The sequence below is a fragment of the Plecotus auritus genome (genome assembly GCF_963455305.1).
Source record: "Plecotus auritus genome assembly, chromosome: X".
Lineage (NCBI taxonomy): Eukaryota > Metazoa > Chordata > Mammalia > Chiroptera > Vespertilionidae > Plecotus > Plecotus auritus.
Window position 1 is genome coordinate 108624400 of NC_137784.1, and position 20788 is coordinate 108645187.

Below are 20788 nucleotides of genomic sequence, written 5' to 3' on the forward strand. Positions count from 1 at the left end.
TAAATTTCACTGAATTATTCAAAATGGTTAATTTTATGTTATGGGAATTTGACCTCAATTTTTAAAAAAACTTACTAGCTGGGCAACTTTGGACAATTCACTGAACCTCTCTGTACCTCAATGTCTTTATCTGTAAAATGGGAAAATATTAACATTTACCTTATGGGGATGTTATGAGGTTTAAATGGATTACTATTTGTAAAATCCTTAGGACAGTGTCTGGCACATACTAAGTGACATATAACAGTGTGTTAAATGGGGTTCATGCCAGGCTGGTGTGGCTTAGTGGTTGAGCATCGATCTATGAACCAGGAGGTCAATGGTTTGATTTCTGGTCAGGGTACGTGCCCGGGTTGCAGGCTTGATCCCCAGTTTGGGGTATGCAGGCGATCAATGATTCTCTCATCATTGATGTTTCTATCTCCCTCCTCCTCTCCCTTACTCTCTGAAATCAATAAAAAAATTAAAAAAAATAAATGAGGTCCATGAGGGGAAATAAACATTAAAACCCTTGGTAGTGAACAGTTTGGGGATCTCTGATGAAGATGAAAAAGTGCTCAGTATCTTTCAAGGTGGAGTCCCCTCTCATTGCCAATTCCTGGTAGAGATTGCTAGAAATTCATAGTACGAGGTACCACCCCAGACCTATTCAATAAGACCCTGGGTGGGAGTGTGCCTTGGCATCTGACTTTTAACAAGCTTTCCCCAATTATTCTTATGTATATTGAGGTTTGAAAAATTTTGGTGTGACAGTGTGTGTACTGAAGGCAGAACACTGGCTCCCTGGATTTTTTTTTTAAATCTATATCTTAGTTTTCACCTTGTTTTTTAATCATCTTGTAACTTTCTTCCTGAAATGGACAGTTCTTCCTCTGGAGCCCCTTACAGTTTAAGGAGCAAGAACAGACACACAAGGATGCATATAAACGCACATGCCTGAAATAAGAATGGTATCTTCACTGAGTTATCTATAGCAGCAAAACTATGTGCTTACTCTATTCTGTTCATGTCGGAAGTGCTATGTTGGGCTGCGTGGAGGACAGTGTAAAACATGACCCTTGCCTCTAGATACAGATTCTAAGAGACAAGATGGCTATTGAAAAGGCTTGTTGATTTGTGAAGTGTGGTGTGCCCAGGGGTGGGGGGGGGCGGGTGGAGGGTTGGGAGATAGCAAGTTGGGCAGGACTTGAGGGGCCCCAGGTTCCCACTGAATGCCTAGTGTCAATCAGTCCTAAAGTGTTCATGCAGTGAAGGCTGCTCAAAAGCAGCCAGGCAGTGTTGTGGATGCCCTCTTCTATGACAAGGAGGCTGCCCTCAGATGTTAAAGTAGAGTTAAGGCACAGAGCACAGAAAAGCAATAAGTGCTAAGTTGTGCAGTACTTCCCCACAGGGCCAAGAATTCAGGGGCAAAAGCATTCAGTGAAATCTCCGTGGAGGTGAGGCTTGAAGGACTTGGCCAGGTGGAGGAGAGCTAAAGTGTAGGCACATGGATAGGAGCGAGAATGGTATGCGTGGGTTCAGCAGGGCACCTCAGTCCTGTGCCAACATCTCTAAGCCTACACATAATCATCACCACAGCCATAGGAACACAGCAGCTCCAGGGACTAGAGTCCGGTGAGCACCCCCTTGCCAAAAATATCTCTCTGTTTCTTGATATTATGGCTGTGACTTTTATTTCCGGACTTGAATTAAGCAGGTGCTCCCAAGTTTTGAACTCTTTAAAAAGTCCTCACGTTAAAACAAAAACAAACTGCTAAGGGGCATCTACTGGGTGTCAGGCACTGTTTGAAGAGCTTAACATACAAGAACTCATTTGATCCTTTATTTTGAATTTTATTTCTTTTTAAATTATTTTTATTTTTAATGATAGTTGACATACATGATTATATCAGTTTCAGGTGTACACCCCAGTGATTAGACATTACATAACGTCCTAAGTGGTCATCCTGATAAATCTCGTACCCATCTGGCACCATGCTTAGTTATTAGAATATTGTTGACTATATTCCCTATGCTGTGCTTTACATCACCATGATTATCCATTTGATCCTTGTAACATTTTCAGGAGGTGTTTATTAGTCGCCATTTTATAAATGAGGAAACTGAGGCTTGCAGAGAAGTTAAGTGTCCAAGGTGATATCTCTAGGAAGTGGTGGAGCCAGGATTCAAACCACCATGTGTGTGTAAATTCAGAGACTGTGTGTTTAACCACTAAATGGGAGGAAAAAGGCAAAAAGAGACCAAGACTTAAACTGAGTCTTTAAATGGCAAGAAGGGAAGCCAGGTGTCAGTCTCAGTTTCCCCACTATAAAATAAGGGGGTTGGATTAGATCATCCATGCATTCATTCACGTAACAAACATGTGCAGAGGGCCAGGGTGGGGGGCGCTGGGGGAGAGGAAGGAGGCTTTGAGAGACAGATGAGAAAGATTGGGTCCCTTCAATACAAGGAAGTTAAAATCTAGCTGGAGAGACAGATAGGCAGAACGTAGAAGTGCTAAATAAAGGACCAAGTTCAGTACTGTGGGGGTACCCTGTGGGGAGGAAGTGGGGATCAGGGAAGATGGCATGAAAGAACTGGCTGGTGTAATGATTGAGTGGGATTTCAACAAGCTGAGAAGGACATAGAAAAAGCTGAGGGAGCAGTCAAGAAAGCCCCTGCTGGCCAGAGGGCTGGTTGGGTGAGAACAGAGGACTTGTGAGGGACACGGGAGGAAAGGAGATTGCAACCCGATCAGGGAGGGCCCTGAAAACTAGGTGAAAGCTTATGGACTTGATTTTGTCAGTGGGTAGTCAACGCCAGCTTTTGTTGTTGTTTGTTTGTTAATCCTCACCCGAGGATATTTTTCAATTGATTTTTAGGGAGAGTGGAAGAGAGAGAAAGACAGAGAGAAACATCATGTGAGAGAAACTCATTGGTTGCTTCCTGCATGTGCCCTGACCAGGGCCTGTGCCCCGGGAGAAGCCTGCAACCTAGGTACGTGCCCTTGACTGGATTCAAACCTGGGACCCTTTAGTCCACAGGCCGATGCTCTATCCACTGAGTCAAACCAGCTAGGGCCACTGCCAGTTTTTCAGGAGGGCTTGCAAAGTTTTTCTTATAGTCCTCTCTACCTCTAATACTGTCTGCTTGATTCAGAACCTTGTTAAGTGTCTAACAGGGGTGGGCAAACTTTTTGACTCGAGGGCCATAATGGGTTCTTAAACTGGACCGGAGGGCCGGAACAAAAGCATGGATGGAGTGTTTGTGTGAACTAATATAAATTCAAAGTAAAGGAGCAGAGGGGAGAGCAAGAGAACCTTCCGCTCTTTTGGCTCCACGGGCCGGATAGAACAGCCGAACGGGCCGGATCCGGCCCGGGGGCCGTAGTTTGCCCACGGCTGTCTAGGAGTTTTAGGGAAGGTGGGGTTAACCTGGAGAGCCTCTGGGGTCATTTTAGCCCCCTTACTCAATCCCCCCTCCCCTTGGCTATAAAATCTAGAAAGGTTGTTGGTTGTTTACAGAGTTAAGTTTAACCAGACATACTGTCTCCCCATCTAGACCTGGGGCTCTGAGAGGGCAGAGACCAGGCCTTCCACAGCATGTAGTGGGCTGCTGGAATGCTTCTCCAGCAGCCACCTGCTGCACTAGGGTTTGTGCATTTGAAATTTACAAAAAGTGAGTAGAGGCAACAAATTCTTCCCTTCAGCTTCTCTCAGGGCACAAAGTGAAACATTAGAGAACACTTAGTGTCTCTAACTCATTGTCAGCTTTGATGACCTAGTACCAGCTTCACTCCTTCACTGAGTTGGCAAGGCTCTTTCTCTACCCCTCTCTCCCCTGACCCCCTTTCAACTGGGGTGACTTAGAATTAATCCTTTGGCAGTCTTGAGATCCAAACCTGACTTCATCTTCAGCTGATTGGGGTGCAGGAGATGAAGGGACAGCCAGAAGCTTCAAATTTGCTACATTCTGACACTAAAGATTTAAGTCACTGGAATATTGTTGCTGTCCTGGTCGTAGGGCTGGGCTGTTTTACCAGATAGACAGAGAATTGAGGCAATTATCCAATAAATTTAATCAGAGGTTGGTTTGGGGCCTAAATTACACTGGGACTCTCCAAATACCATTTTACCTGGTAAGCAGGGCCCAGGCAGATGTCACCCTTAGGTATCTGTGCTGCACCTAGGGAATCTACACTATGACAATAAATTCTGCATGAGTCCAGTAGTTTAGAGTGTACAAAATTATTTCCCATACATTATCTCATTTAACGCTCAATGGTGTCCCTGTGAGGAAGGTAGGACAGATGCAGTGATTTCCATATTTTAGAGTGTGTGTGGGGGGAAGACCCAAAACACAGTACCTAGCATCAGGCTGGTGCTACTCAAATATTAGGGCTTGGCTGAGGTCCCACTGCTAGTTATCCATAAGATAGAACTAGAATCTGGTTCTTAGAACTCCCCAAACAATCCTCTTCCCATTACACCAAGCTACCTCTCCAAGAGTCGAGGCCCAGGCCAGTAGCTGTTACTGATGGGGGAAACAATTAGGAAAAACTGCCTGCAAAGGAATATTTTGGCAGTAAATGGAGGTGCCATACCACATTAAAAAGACTCTGGATGTGGAGTGAGGACTCCTGTGGTCGAGTCCTAGCTCAAGAGATCACTAGCCATGTGACCTTGAGCAAACCACTCACAGACATTCATAGACTCAGTTTCCTCAATTACAAAATTGAGAGTTGTAGTGAGAAAACAAATGAAACAATACAAGTGAAAGGGCTTTGTAAACACTCTGATGGTGTACAAAGGTAAGATATTATGATGATGATTACGCTGTGATTCTAGCCTCAAATAAAATAATCATTAATATCTACATTCTCTACAAGCTTTCCCCACCCTGCTCCTTGGTTTCCCATCGTCTCCTGTAGGGCAGGAAGGGTGGCCCCCAACAGGAAAGGGCTCAGAGAAGCTAGAGCTTCAGTCAGGAAACAACCATCTTGCCCCAACCTTCATTTCACCAGATAAATGATGCAGCCAAATGGTAAGACAGACGAGTGGGAACAAAGCGTTCCAGGATCCATTTCAGCCTCAAAACAAGGAGTAAAGTAGCCCTTAGGCCCTAAGGGCCTTAAGCAGAAATTTAGTAATTACCAGGTTAATTAAAATCAGTGGAGACAACCTACCCAAATCAAAGCAGAACTGGTGAGGCCTGCATTATCAGGCTCAATAGAGGTGATTTCCAGCCCCTACCCACACATAATAATGCATTTTTGAGTTCATATGTTGATTAGCTTAAACAAATCATTTCCAACACTTCACTTTTCCTTAGTGCTTCTTAAGGCCAAAAACTTTTTAAGGGGTGTGTGTGGAGTGCGTGGCAAGGTGAGAGTGGTCAAGTAAAACAGATGTTCCAAGCTAAATAAAATGACAAGCATTATGTCCCCATTGCTGGCAAAAGATTTGAGGTTGGTGAGGACAGCAAGTGGGCCTCAGACAGCAGCAAAGCCACTGCAGCCTTAGTGGCTTGCCATCCTCTGCAATACTCACACACATCCTTTACTAGTAAACCAGGTGAGGGAGACATACCAGGCAAGTCTCAACTGCCATCTCTAAAGTCCTTCCAAAGGAGAGAAGATACCCCATAGCTTAGAGGTGGAACCTCTGGGCCTATGACAAAGGAGGGGGGCAGGGAGGAGGAGGAGGAAGACATTAATCCAGCAGGGCTTCCTTCTAGTCCAAATGACCTTCTGGCTTCCTTCGTATAGATAAATATATAATAAATTATATCAATATATGTGCACATAAAGATTTTTTTTCAAATTCCTGCTATTCATTTCACATTCCGTTTACAAAGCCCTGAACCCTCCTGGAACTGCGGGGCACCTCCCCTAATACCCTGTAGGCTGAGGCGCTGCCTTTGAAGTCCCCAAGCCTGGCTCAGGGTTGGAGCTGCTAAGAAACACCCTAAGAGTAAAAGGAAGTTTGCGGGCAGCTTCAGCTCCTTAGCAAGCTGCTCTCCTCGGAGCTATCAGAGTTCCAATGTGGACCACAGGCTTCTCAGCCCTTCAGTCCTGGGGATGGCCTGGGATGTAAACATGTACGAGGATTTATTCCTCTGGCCAGACTGGGAGTCGTAAGGGTAAAGGGTAAGGGTCAAGGGGTTGGGTTTGATGACTGAGGAGCCTGGGGAGAGCGGGCAGAAGCCCAGTCCTCTTGGAGCCAGGTTTTCAACCCCAAGTCCTGCAGGCATCCCCCTTTACAGACCTCTCCTCCTCCTCCTCCTCCTTCCTCCCTGGGGCCTCTCACTCCCGCCCCCGCTCCCGAGATGCCTCCACGCCCAGGCCGGGGACTGCCTTTGGAGGGCAACCCAGGGGGTTTGCAGCCCCGGAGGTTGCCACGAAGGGTGGGCCGCCAGGGAGACGCAAGGCGAGGCAGCAAGCCCCGGCATTTTCCCTTCCCCAGCACCTGTCCCACTTCGGCGCTGGGGCTGGGGCTGCTCCCGCGAGCTGCCTCGGTGCCGGAGCGCTGGAGCCGTGCACCGAGGTCGCCGGGGTTAGGGAAGTGGGGGGCCGGGAGAGGGGCGGGGCGTCCGGCGAGGGCGCCCCCCCCCCACGCATGCAAGACCCTACGCTCCCCCCTACACTGAATCTAAAGGGAGAGAGAATCGCACATAAAGCACGAGCAAAAACGCTCGATCTCCGACCCCGAGCGGCGTTGCTCGGCCCCCCCCCCCTTCCTGGAGCCGGGGGCTGGCAAGGGAAGGTGGCTCTGTTCTTCCCCCGTGGCCAGTGCGGGGGTCTGCGGCTGCCCGGCGAGGTTCCGGCTTCCCCCGGGCTGGCAGGGGGAGCCCCGAGAACTGCAGGCCCGCCCCCCCTTCCTCCTCCTCCTCCTTCCCCTCCTCCCCCACGTGTCCTCCCTGAGCCCAGCGGCCTGATCCCAGCACCCTCGCCCCACCTCCCTCCTCCTCCCGCGTCGCCCGCTTCCCCGGCGGCGTGGAGAAGAGCAAAGTTGCGACAGCGGTCGGGGGCTCTGTCCAGGTAAAGGGGGCGCGGTGGGGGGTGGGGGGACGGTGCGGCCCTGCGGCGGGGGCGGAGGGAAGATAAAGAAACTTGCTTTCCGCGGCCCCCACCCTGCGCGGGTTCGGATCTTGCGTGGACCGAGCCCTCGTGGCGAGACGCGGCAACGCCGCCCGGACCGAGGCCAGCACCGGGACTTGGACCCGGACCGCCCGCCTGGGCCAGATCGGCGGTCGCAGGCAGCGGGCCAGGCCAGCACCCAGGCAAGGGCGGGGTGGGTGACCGTACACCGGACCGAACGGGGGACTCCGGTGGCCTGGGCGCGGGCCGAATCCGGACCGGGCCGAGTTGGGTGGCGAAGTAGGACGTGGATTCGGGGGCGGGGCGCCGCGGGAGGGGGAAACCAGGCCCGGCCGGACCGGCCTGGGCGTGGGGGTGGGGGGCGAGTTCGGGGCACTTGCTGGGCTCGGGACCGAGCCGTAGGGCGGGGCGGCGCTAGGGGCTGGGCCGGACCCGTGGGGAGAGGGCGAGGGGAGGGGGAGCCGGGGGTGGAGTAGGGGCGTGGAGTTGTGAGCGGGGTCTGGCCTCTGCCGGGGGCGAAGGTAGATCCGCGGGGCCGCCAGCGGAGGGAGGGAGGCCCGCAGCAGAGCAGCGGCGGGGAAGGCCAGCTTCCGCGGAGTTTGTGCCTGGGCTTCTCGGGCTCCCGCCTCCTCATGCGCACAAATGGGGCTAGGGGACCGACTAGTAAGCAACTGCGAGTGTTAGACGGTGTTCAGCGGCAATTCAGGGAAAATCGAGGAAAAGACACCGTCTGCAATTATGCCAAACCTCCCACCCACTTCTTAGCATCTGGATTCTGCTCTCAGGGGGCCGCGTACCCTCCCCGACCCAACCCTCTGACTCTCCAGCATTCCCACTGCCTCTCCCCCCGCCCTCCCTTGGCCATCTGACCCTCTTAGGGGTGTGTGTTTGGGGGTGAACGGCGGCGGAGGGGGGGGGGAGTGTACTTTCCCTCCCGCCAAGGCAGCCTAGTTCGTATCTTATTCCTACATGTAGCGTCGCTTCGAGTCGAGTGGACATTAAGGTTTAGATAATCTACTACCCAACTATCCCCTCACCAAGTGATTTGATGGCTTTTAAGGAAAGGGATGAACCCCTGGATTTCCATGCCCTTGGTGAGGTTTGAGGATTGCGGTTCATCCCCAGCTTATTTCCACTACCAAACCTTTTCTTTATGAGCTATTCCCATGGGAATTCGAAGTTGGGTGGGGGGAAACAGGAGTATTAATGTGCTTCTCTATCTCTACACAGGGTCGGTGTGCCAAGGACGTCTAGTCTCAGAGGGAAAGTAGACACCAGTCCAACTCGGGTCACCCCCACTACTACCTCGGTGAGGGGCGCAACGATAAAAAGGGGATACTGGTGGGTAGGGGCCCATCATAAGGGAACTGGCTGGGTAGTTGCTCCTAGAGGGACTCCGTTTCTTGGCGGGGAGACAGGAGCCTAGGTTTCAGGGAAGGGATTCTGGGGAGGGAGATGGGGGTGACGACGAAGGGGGGGCAGTGGCGGGAAGAAGGGGGAGTCACGCCCTGCCAGCAAGGGGAGCCTCCCTAAGGCCCTTGGGAGAAGAGGACTCAATGCGTCTGCTCTGTGATGCCCAGCAGGGAAGATCTGGGGTCTCTGGATTTGCACACTGGATCAGGCACCAGTGGCCTGAGAAAGTCAGGTCGGGCATTAGGTGGAGAGCCTTGGAAGAAAGAGAGAGAACCCTTAGGCCTTGGTGCACTGATCTTTTCCTTTCCTCAACCTCTCCCTTCGAGGGGCGTCGAGGGTGGGGGCGTGGGGCTCTTGCAGCCCCTCAGATAGAGCTCCTCCGCTTTTCCCGGGAGTCTAGCTCTTTGCCCGGCTTGTTTCAGCCACCGCCGCCTCCCTCTCCGGAATCGGCTCGGTCCTCGCAGTGATCCCCTCCTCCTCCCCTCCCCTCCCAGTGTCACCGGGGCTCTTGGCTCTGCCCCCTTCGCGGCTGCCTGCTCCCAGCTTTCGTCCCTCCCTCTCTTGCTTACTCCCTCCCTTCTCCTCCTCCTCCCGATTCCACCCCCCCGGACAGGCGGCATTCTGGGAGTTGTAGTCCCGTGGAGCCTGGGCTGGCGCCGCCTGCGGACCTCACCAGACTCCACTTCCCGTCGAGCCTTGCGACCGGCACCCACTCCACCAGGCTTCGCTCGCACACACAAGACACACACACACCGCTCTCCCCCTCACTCTTTCGCTCGCCGCGGTTGCTGCCAGTGTGTGGCTCTGTCTCTCCTCCGCTTTGCTGAGCCCTCCCTTCTTCCTCTCAGTTCCTAGAGTCCGACCGCCGCCGCCGCCGCGGAGAGAGACGAGAAGGAGGTCGGTGGCGATAAGGGGCGGAGGGGGGCATCAGATCCGGGCAGTAGGAGGCGGGTGGCGGTACTGAAGGGGTAAGAGAGAGCCCGGGTGGCGGCCTGAGCCTCCCCGCGGAGCCGACCGGAGAACAGGTGCGTGTTTTTTTTCTCTCCCCCAACCCCTCCACCCCTTTTGGCTCCCCGGCTTTCTCGTATCCCCCACCCCCTGCTTCTTTCCATCTTAAGCCTTTTCTCAACCCTGTCCCTTCTTCGCCCCGCGGCCGCTCAGCTGCCCCCCGGGGGCGCCGTCCTCTTCATGTCCCCGGACGTAGTGCTCCTTGGAGCTTGCTCTGGTCTCGCCCCTCCCTTCGGTACTGCTCCTCTCCACTTCGTACCCCATTCCTGCCCTACCCTACCCCCACCTCACCCCTCTCCCTCAGCCAGGTGAGACTTGTTCGCTAGGATTTGAAAGAGTCTTCTTACCGGCTGGGCGGGGGTCTCCATGGAAACGGGGGGTCTGGTTGATCCTAGGGGGGGAAAACCATTGGTATTACCCCACTCTTCAGAAAAGGAGGTGGAGGCTATCGTTTTGTTAACTACCTGGCCCCAACCCCCAGATCCAGGAATTCGAGGATCGGAAGGGAGGATGGCTAGCAGGGCAGGGCGAGAAAGGTTTTGTGGGGTTTTTTTTTGTGTTTTTTTTTTTTTGGGGGGGGGGTGTTACTGTCCGTGATGAAGTCTTTAAGAGACCGGGAGAAAATATCCTCCAACCTCAGAGGGGAGGTGCGACGGGTGCTCTTCAGGGCTGCGTTCTCCCCGGTGTTAGGGTGCAGGAATCGTAGGGTAAGGGGTACCCTTAGGTGGCGGCGGGGCCTGGGTTCGGGAGTGGGAGTGCTGTGATGGGGGCAGGGGCAATTATCCGAGTCCCTGGAAAAAAAGGCGGGGGATGACTTCGGAGCGCCCTGGCTCCGCTGCCCTCGCTCTACGGGCGGGGGCCGCCAGGCCGGGCACGGCGGGGAGGGGTCTTAAATTGAAGGGGGGATGAGATGGGGGCAATTCCCATTAGCCCCGGCAAGCCAGGGGGGAAATCCGGCGTGGAAGCTCTCCACCCGCTTCGCGCCAGGCCTGGAGGCAAGTGGTTTGAGAGCAGAGCCGAGGGCTGGAAGGAGGGAGGCTCCAGTTACGGGGCCGGGTTTCGGGATCAGGGGCAATCCCCCAGCCCTTGGAAAAGGAAGGCGAGGGATGGCCGCGAACCCCAGGGTTCCCCCACCCTGGTCCTTAGGGGCGTGAGGAATGGACAGCAGGCCCAGCAGAGCTGGATTCGAACGGATCGCGGCTGGGGCGTGGGGGGGTTTAGCGGTGGGCTTCGGGGGGGAGCAGTCCGGCGGCGGGGCGGGCGGGGCGTGGGGCTCCGGCGGGCGGCGGGGCGGGGCCGGGGCGGTGCTGCCGCCGCCGCCACTGCTGCTCCTCCTGCTGGGGCCGCCACAGCCGCTGCCGCCGTCGCCGCCGCTGCCTCCGCTGCTCCTGGGCGGGGAACGGAGGCCAAAGGGAGTCCCGTGCCGGGGCAGAGGGCGCAGGCGGTGCACGGTGGGGAGGGGGCAGTCCTGGGGGCGGGAGCAGGCAGAGGGGTGGAGCCCCGACGGGGGGCGGTACGAACCGGGACGAAGACGATGAAGAGCCCCGGGGGCCGGTGCGTGGAGAACGAGGTGCTGGGAGAAGGAAGGGGGGGTTGGTCCCGCGACGGGCCTCGTGGGCTTGACTCCTCGAGGTTCTTCTTCGGGACAGAGCCCTGCAGGGGTGCCCATTAGCCCGGGAAGGGATCGAGAGGTGAACTGGACGGTGGAGGGGGCCTTCCTCGCCAGGGTCCCGCCGAGAGGAAGGCTGGGCCAGAGGGACGTCCGGGGCAAGGCTGGGAGGAGCTGGCCGTACCTTGGCTGGGGATTTCGAGTTATGGAGGTGCGGGAGATTGCTGTAGGGAAAGATGTGGTTGAGAGGAAAGGCGGGAGGAAGCACACTGCAAACCTGTGAGGCCAATAGCACAGGCCAGTGGGGGTGCCCTTCTATTCCGCCCACACTTCCCCCCTCCCCCAGTGGAAGCACTATGTTTTTTGTTTTATTGTTTTGAAATTTTAAACGTTGACTGTAGGAGCTGTCGATGTGGTGATACTTATTCATTCTTGGTGTCTGCCAGAGTAGTAGCCTAAGGAAGGGCGTCTTTTGGCTAGGATGGATCTAGCTCAGGGTTTAGGACCTGTTTAGGCGAGTATGGGAAGGGGGTCCCGGACTTTGTGCGACAGCTGAATACTCTCAAGGCAGTTTGGAGGTCATCCCTGTGGCACAGAGGTGGAATACTATTGCAAAATTCTTTGCTGAGACATCTGGGGGTGCAGTTGTAGGTTAGCGTTACTCTGGAAGCCCCATGGTTCATTGGGCTTAGAAGACTTTCTCAAAGTCACATTGTTGGAATGTTTTTTGGGGGGAAATGAAGGGGAATGTATTCATTTGGGGTTGGGAGGGGATTAGGTTGATAATAAAATTCCAAGGTTGAAGGGACTTTAAAGGTCATCTAGTTCTCTGTTTGCCTGTCCTATCCTTGAATGTTAGGATAGGGGGAGGTTTATTTTGGGGGAAGATGGTAGGCAGCACAATAAAGCAGAGTTTAGTTTAGTACCAGAGTACTCAAATTGGATGGTGATTTCACCATGTGGTACCAAAGAGGACAGTATATAGGAAAGAAATTTGGAAGATTCCACTGGGGAGTAAATGGGGTAACCCAATCTCAAGAATCACTCAGAGGCTCCAAATAAGAGTAACAGATTGGGGAGGAACCTGTAAAATTTTGATTAAGAAGCAAAGTTAGTAGGAAAGACTGGGGGAGCTAGGAGGAGCAGGGAGCTTGGTGACTCATTCTGAGAATCTGAAGGTTGATAGAGTTTAGGAGGGACATAGCTGTCTTGACTAAGCCATGTGGATATTGATAGGCAGACTCATCTTTTGATATGACACCTGAGGCAGCTTCCCTTGGGGTAGATGTTGGGGATGGGAGGCACAGGCTGTGAGGCACAACTCAAATGAACTTTTAAGAGGGCTGACCCTGTTACCAGCTTTGCAGCAAAGGTAGGTATGTTTCTTTCCATTTTGGCTCTGAGAAGTCACTGATAGAGAAAGAGGAGGGGACTCAGATGCTTGGGTTAAGGAGGACTAGTTCTTTAGAATAGGCCAACAAAGAAAACATAGCAAATTGTTGGGATAGGGCAGAGGAAAGCTAAGTCCGTGGGAGACTCTTATATTGGAGTCTGGATTGGGCAGAGTGGAGGGGAGTTCCAGAAGAAATGGTGGCGGTACCAAGGGTACTCCTAGATCTGATGTTGTGATTTACCAGGTGAGTGGAGGGAGGATCCCTTTTTTTTTTCTCAGTGTCATAGACTTTCTTGGGAAGCAAAGGAGGTTCCTCGCAGGACCTCTTTGCTTTAATCGTGCTGCAGTTCACTACATAGGAAAAAAAAATCGTAAAGGTGGCAGAGGATCTCATATGACAAATCTGGATAATGGATTTTAGAGAGGTACTTCTTTCAGGAGAACAGAATTATGGGTGAAAAGGACTTGAACACTAGAAAGAAGGGAGGTAAAAACAGTGTCTGGAAGAGGGTTAGTTGGGCAGTGAAGGGGGAAGAAAGGTGATCATCACTGGTCCCATGTTAGGGCCAACTAAGGGAAAAGTGGAACCTTGAAATCTCCAGGATAATGTTTTCCAAAGTAAAGTTGGAAGAAACTTTAAGGCTATTTACACTTCCATGCTAGAATCACTAAGGTTGAGGCAAGGGAAAAGAGTGATCTTGGGTAAAAATAGGGTTGAGGAGAAACCCACATGTACTAGTAGGAAGAAGTATAAAGATATTTACCCATAAGGAAATAGAGAATCTACAGATAGTATATGGCCAAAAATGCAGAATGTGAAAGAAAGAAGACGTGTACTCAGGTGTTATCTGGAGCTGGTGTCGGAGAAGGTAAAAACTTGCCTTTGGTAGCTGCTACTTTGGGAGGGAGAGCCCAGGAAGCAGAGGTTAGCTGAGATCCATGGCTTACAAGTTTTAGCATTAATTAGAAAATCTACACTAAATAAGGATACTGAATCTGGGGAGGAATTCATGGTCCTAAGAGAATGGCCTTGAAAGAAGGAGAAAGTGGGAATACACCAGTTTTTCCAGTCTGCAAGTGGGAGGAATTCTAGATATAGGGAGGTGAATGATGGAAATTCCAGAGTGAAATAGGATAAAGAACAGTGAACTGAGAGCCTTGGGCCAGAATTGGAGGGTAGGGTGGGGCATGGAGGAGAGGTGGTAATCCGGAGTTGAACATCTGGAGTGGTTCATTGATTCTAGGCTGAGTTAAGTTTGAGATGGAATAGAAGGGTCACAGGGGATAGGGAGTTGTTTTCCAACATCAACAGCATATGGAATTGAGAGAGGAGGAGTTCATGGTTGAGTTGGGTGGGAAAGTGAACCCTAGAGTGGAACAGAGAAAGCTGGGAAAAGTGGGCATCACTGATAGGATAAAATAGATGGGAGAAGCCACTGAATGATTACACAGGGAGTAAGGAAGGCTCTAGACCTTTTAGTTTTTAAAAAGAAAGGAAATTTCACTTTGCTAGAGTTCTAGTTGGGTATGACTTTATGCTTGCCAGAACGTTTGGCTTTAAAGCCAAAGAGGGAGGTAATAAGAGGTAATCTACCTTTCTGCCACTAGGATGCTGGTACAGTGTTTTACATAGTCTGACATGCATACTAGGCCTTGTTAATGCCAGTTTTTGAATGCTTATCCTTAAAATAATGTAGAAACTGTTCTCTTTCCAAATCTACGCTTTCTTACTGTTCATAACTTAAAAGCAGTTTTTTATGATGAAAACTTTCTTATGTGAACTGAAGTTGAATTCTGGTCAAGAATAAGATTTAACTGTTTCTATTCCCATAATTCATAAATTCATATGTGCTGTTCTGTTTCCCTGTTTGTTTTTTTAAGCAGAAACCACCCTTTCTCCATAACACATTTAAAAATAAATAATTGTTTAAAAAGTGGCTGCAGGCTGCTTGTCAAGGTCATATTTTCCCTGATCGATGAATGGTGATGAAATTGAAAAGAGATGATTTATTATTTGTAAAACGTGGTAATTTTCAGATTTATTTGTGAGGCAGGACACATCTTCATTTGGATTTTAAGAAGACCTTAATTAAGCTAACTGTCCGTGAAGAATTGAGAGTACTGATGGGGCAGGCAAAGCTTTGTGTTGCAGACTTCTTTATCTACTGTCTGCTAAGAAACAAAATTTGGTTACCTCATTGCTAAGGTATGCCTAGAAATCTTAGTGTTAGTGCCATTTAAGGGTACAGTTAAGTTTTGTTGTAATGCTGGTGTCCAGGGATAGGAGAACAAGCAGTTTTTTATTTTTTCCAAGTTCTTTAGAGAAATGCACTGTACGTTACCCTAAGTCCCTGAGAGGAGTCAATTCACTCTTTACCTGGATCCATGAGGTATTTTATAGTGATGAGGTTTTACTTGGTTTAACTTGGTTGTACTATATGCAGGTTAGAATTTTTACAGTGGTTCTTAAACTTCAGCATGCATCAGAATTACCTGGGGCTTTGGAGACATACAGCCTCAAGTTAGAGTCCTTTCTCTTCTACTTCCTAGCTGGGTGGCAGGAAGCAAGTCACTTAACTTTCTTGAGCCTTGATTTGCTTGTCTATAAAATGGAGATGATAATCCCAATCTCGTAGGGCTATGAGGATTATATGATATGATATGTATATAGTACCAGGTCCATAGCAGGTGCCCAATAAATGGCATCTATTATTATGTTCTAATCTAGTTTTTCTTATTCAATTGTGTCCTATGGCAATACCTTTTATAGTACACTATGGTAAACTTGGTGGCAGCATGAAAGCTGTCAATAACGCCCGAGCACACTCCCTTTATATCTTGATTCTCCTTGCTCTTTCTCCACATTCCTGCTGTATTAGTACATATTTAGTATTTACAACATGGTAGGAAGAAATAGCTTGGCTCATCACTGCATTATTGCATCCATCTTTGAGGTGGAAGTGGCAGCTTCTTAAACAGCTGTGCTATAACACTGTTAAACATTTCAGGGCAGGAACTGAAGAGTGTATATCCAGTTGAAACTTCACGGGACATTTTGGGCCATGCTAAAAACATGACCCAAGACTAGTCTACTGGGGTGACATTTAAAAAAACCATTGCTTTCTGAAAAGGACTGCTGTGTTTCATTATGACTGGTTGGGCTTTCCAGCTGTCTCTGACATCTGGAAGTTCTACAAAAGCTGGTATATAGAGCCTGGGCTTGGTATGGCTCTATGAAAAGGATATTCATCAGCAATTGGATGGGAGAGAATAACATCTCAAATAGCTCAGGTATCACCAAACCAAACTTCTGAGCAGGTGGTGGGCTGTAAAATAGCATCCCTCTCTGCTGCCAGAGTGGACTTTGATGCCAACAATCAGTTCTGCCAGTTTAAAGGGAAAGTGATAGCTCAGTTTAAAACAGATGCGTTAACAAATTACAATTGACCCTTGGACAACGCAGGGGTTAGGGTTGCCCAACCCTGCAGAGTTGAAAATTTGCGTATAATTTTTTTTTTAATCCTCACCCAAGAATATTTTTCCATTGATTTTTGGGAAGAGTGGAAGAGAGAGGGAAAGACGGAGAAAAACATCGATGTGTCTCACATCGATTGGTTGCCTCCTGCATACGACCCGACCAGGGCCTGGCCCAGGGATGAACCTGCAACCAACGTACGTGCCCTTGACCAGAATCAAACCCGGGACCCTTTGGTCCGCAGGCTGATGCTCTATCCACTGAGCCAACCCGGCTGGGGCACCCCAATGCTTTTTATATAGGCTTCTTGGTTGCCGTATGGCGTATAGAGGATTTGTTTTTTCCAGTGGTTTAGCAAGTATTTATTGAGTACCTATTGTGTGCCTTGTATGTTGCTATACATTATGGGGAGGGTGATTAAAAGAAGTATAAAATATTGTGCCCAGGCTGGTGTTGCTAAATGGTTAGAGCATTGTCTCATATCCTGAAAGGTTGTGGGTTCTATTCCCAGTCAGGGTACATATGTAGGTTGTGCATTTAATCCCAGGTCGGGAATGTATGGAAAGCATCCAGTCAATGTTCTCTCTCACATCGATGTCTCTCTCTCTCTCTTCCCCTCTCTCTAAAAATCAATAAGTATGTCCTCGGGTGAGGATTTTAAAAAGTATAAAATGTTCTTTCTTGCTTTAAGGAACCTATAGACTGGTAGCAGGTTGAGCCAATATTGACAGTTTGAAATTATGTGAGTTAATAGTATGTATGTGTGTGTGTGTATATATGTGTGTGTGTGTATATATGTGTGTGTGTATGTGTGTGTGTGTGTGTGTGTGTGCGCGCGCGCGTGCGCGCGCGCATGTGCGTACCTTTGAATGAGTAATATTTAAAAAATGAGTTGAGCCCGTAGTCTGGGGTGAGAGAACAGAAAAAGTAGCCTGATAATGACCTTTCCAAATATTTGTGTAAGAGGTCCAGGAGACTTTTTAAAAAGGCCAACGTTTGGTGAGGAGGAATTCTCTTTTGATAGAAAATTCCATATCATGAGTATAGTATGTTGAAATGGAGATAGCTGAGGGCCACTGTCATAGTCCAGGGCAGGGAAGATACAGAAGCATCACAAAAGGGATTCAAGTCTCAAATTATGACTCAACTTTGGAGTGTGAAAGACACACAAAATATTCACATGGTCCTACTGAAGCCCAAGACTGAGGATATCCAACTCTTATTTTTGATTTAGTAGAAATGAGAAGTGCTCAAAAGAGGACTAGTTACTTAGGGTGACATTTTGAGGTGGCTTTGTATTTTTGGAAAGGACTGATTAATTTTGTAGTGATTGCTTAGGTTTTCTTGATATCTGTGACATCTAAAAGTTATACAAAATCTTGTAGTTAGATCCTAGGTCTAGTATAAAGATTTGATGAGGTGTTTTCCTTAAATGGAGTAAAACAATTTCCTTGCAACAGGAAATGGAAGTGAGTACTATTTGAATAATAGGAAAAAAAGTATCAGTGGGTAGAAGAGCTAAACTGACTTAGTAGCATGAAAATATAAATGAGAGATTAAGCTCTAGCCAGTTTTGCTCAGTGGATAGAGTGTCAGCCCTCGGACTGAAGGGTCCTGGGTTTGATTCTGATCAAGGGCATGTACCTCTGTTGCAAGCTCAATCCCTGGCCCTGGTCAGGGTACTCGTGGGAGGCAACCAATTGATGTGTCTCTCTCACATTGAAGTTTCTCTCCGTCTCTCCTCCTTCCTTTCACTCTCTCTGAAAATCAATGGAAAAAATATCCTCAGGTGAGGATTAACCAATAAATAATTAAATAAATAAAAGACAGATTAAAACGTTAGTTTTTGCCTATTTCATTGTTGGAGTAGATTGCCTTTTTAAAAAATATATTTAAAAAATTTTTTTATTGATTTCAGAGAGAAAGGGAGAGGGAGAGAGAAAAAGAAACATCAATGATGAGATAGAATTATTAATTGGCTGCCTCCTGCATGCTCCCGACTGGGGATCAAGCCTGCAACCCGGGCATGTGCCCTTGACTGGAATTGAACCCGGAACCCTTCAGTCTGCAGGCCAGCGCGCTACCCATTGAGCTAAACCAGCTAGGGCTGGAGTAGATTACCTTTGGTCCTTTCAAGTGCTTTCATTATTGTCAGTTTTAGGTAGGTACTACTTTATTGCTATTTTGCATATAACACAGTAAATGGACATAGTGAGGTATGTGAAGGATGGCTGAGAAGTGGGGGCTGAAGATGCCCTCCAAATCCCCCCCCACAGTTTAGGCTGTGGGAACTGGAGTATATCACTCTTCAAGGGTGTTGTTGCTGTGTGAATAGAAGATTCCAAATGGATTTTGGCAATTTTAAACATCAAATTGAACGGATGAGGATTCTACCCTAGTGAGGAGATTGAAAAAGGTGTGGTTTGGGTTGAAAAAGGTTTGGATGGTAATGCTGATCAAAGAAGAGCTCCAGGGAGATTGCAAGCACTGGCCACTCCATTGAGATGAATGTCTGGCCTTCCAAGGTGACTATTGGAAGTAACTACATTCATTTGAATGAGTAAGCTCTCATGTGTTGAACAGATAGTCAACATTCCTTTGTATCCAGTCTCATAAATGTTTATAGACAAGGTTTTTTAAGATTAATTTTTATTTTTTACATATATTTTTATTGATTTCAGAGAAGGGAGAGGGAGAGAGAGATAGGAAGAAACATCAGTGATGAGAGAGAATCATCGATTGGCTGCCCCTGGCATGCCCCATACTGGGGATCTAGTCCGCAATCGGCATGTGCCCTGACTGGGAATCGAACCTTGACCTCCTGGTTCATAGATTCATGCTCAACCATTGAGCCATGATGGCTGGGCTATTTTTATTTTTACAAATTTTATTTTTTATTTACTGATTTGAGAGAGAGTGCACAAATAGATTTGTTGTTCCAGTTGTCATGCATTCACACATGTACCCCAACCCGGGATTGAACCCTCAACCCTGGTGTGGTGGGATAATGCTCCAACCATTGAGTAACCCGGCCAGGTAATAGGCAAGATTTTTTAAGATGGAGGTACCCATGTGGTCTATGAAGGTTCCCATGCTATAGCTCTGTATGGGCAACTACTTAGCCTTCTCGTTAAATTACAGGAATTAATGTATCTGGGAACAGGATGCAATGTCCCTTATAAGACCGATCCCTTGGGATAGAGCTAGTAGATAGCAAAAACAAACAAACAAACAAACAAACAAAAACAGGGGAACTAGAAAGTGCTAAAACAGACTGCCAGGCAGAAGGTTGGGATGAACAGTGCAAAGGGCCCCTTCCTCCTTTAAATTGTGCAGCAGATTATTTACAGTTGAGTGTGTATGTGTGTGTGTGTGTATTTGTGTGTGGTGGTGTGGGGTAGTAGAGGGAAGCAAAGTAAAGTGATTGTGTAGGAAAGTATGGTAGGAAAATATGAGGGGATATAGATACTGTGGGGAATGCTGAGGAGAATATTAGAATACTACCCTCATATGGGAAATTAGTAAATTAGAACAGTTTACATTGGAGAATGTCTTCATTAGGGGATGAGGTTTATAATTAAGTAGGGAAAACAGGAATGTTAGTCTCCTATTGAATACACATGCAAGAAGGCAGAGTGACAAGAAAGGTAAAATCTGCGGTAGAGGTCCCATATCTTTTAACAAAATGTTTTAAAATTGATTTTTAGAGATAGGAAGGGAGAGGGATAGAGAAATAAAAACATCAATGAGAGAAAAACGTCATTGATTGGCTGCCCCCCCCCCCACTGGAGCCCAAAACCTGGGCATGTGCCCTGACTGGGAATCAGACAGGCAACCTCTTGGTTTCTGGGTCTATGCTCAACCGCTGAGCCACATCGGCCGGGCAGAGCTTCCATATCTAAAGCCAGGTAAAGTTATCTTTGTTTGGGTATGTGTACACATTCCTATTGAAAACAATAATTTGGACATATTTTGACCTCTCTCTAAAGGCACTGTGGTGATTGGGTAGAAGTCATGGCCTTTTCACTTTAGCCTGAGGATCTCAATGCCAATAGTCTCTTGGATCTCCGTGGAGATGTCTTAGATGCTGCTTTCCCCAAAGTGAGGTAATGGGTGGACTCTCCTTTGCTTCTGTGAAGTTCAAATATGAATGCCTCTGTCTAATGGGTGCTTCACCCAGATCTCTGGATTTCTATCCCAGCAATAGGTCCTAAAGTTGGTTTTCTTTACTTATTAGTCATCACTGACCCAACCCTCCTTCTTAAATTGTCGACTGGCCACGCCTGTCCTCTTGAGGACCGATTCAGGGCCAGGCTTCAAGATGAATATTTTCCGGCTCTTATTTTTTAAAGTCATAATTGCTTCCAGGTCACCAGGCAGTGTGAATCAAAGAAACCTGGGGGAGTATTTCCAGATTTAGTTTAACTGAGATCTCCTTAATCTTTAGTTTCTAATTTACTGTCTTTTTCAAAAAAAATATTTTTATTGATTTCAGAGAGGAGTGGAGAGGAAGAGAGAGGTGACAGAAACATCAATGATGAGAGAGAATCATTGATCGGCTGCCTTCTGCATGCCCCACACTGGGGATTGAGCCCACAACCTGGGTATGTGCCCTGATGGGGAATCGAATCATGACCTCCTGGTTCATAGGTCGATGCTCAACCACTGAGCTACACAAGCCGGGCTCTAATTTACTATCTTGATGGTAGAACCCAATCATGAATAGATGGACAGGTTTCACATTATGTTGTTCATGATTCTGGGGAATTTGTCTGCTGGACGCATACTCTGTCTGGTCATTTTCAAGGTTAA

At 48.7% G+C, this 20788-nt stretch overlaps 1 protein-coding gene across 4 annotated transcripts in view; it reads left to right on the forward strand.

The window, feature by feature from the left end:
• Positions 1-6895: 6895 nt before the first annotated feature.
• BCORL1 (BCL6 corepressor like 1) overlaps positions 6896-20788 on the forward strand; it is a 66715-nt gene continuing 52822 nt past the window's right edge. The window contains exon 1 of one of the 4 annotated variants that reach the window (XM_080652203.1): positions 6896-7018. The gene's annotated coding sequence lies outside the window, so the exon portion shown is untranslated. The other 3 variants (XM_080652204.1, XM_080652202.1, XM_080652201.1) reach the window with 3 other exon arrangements.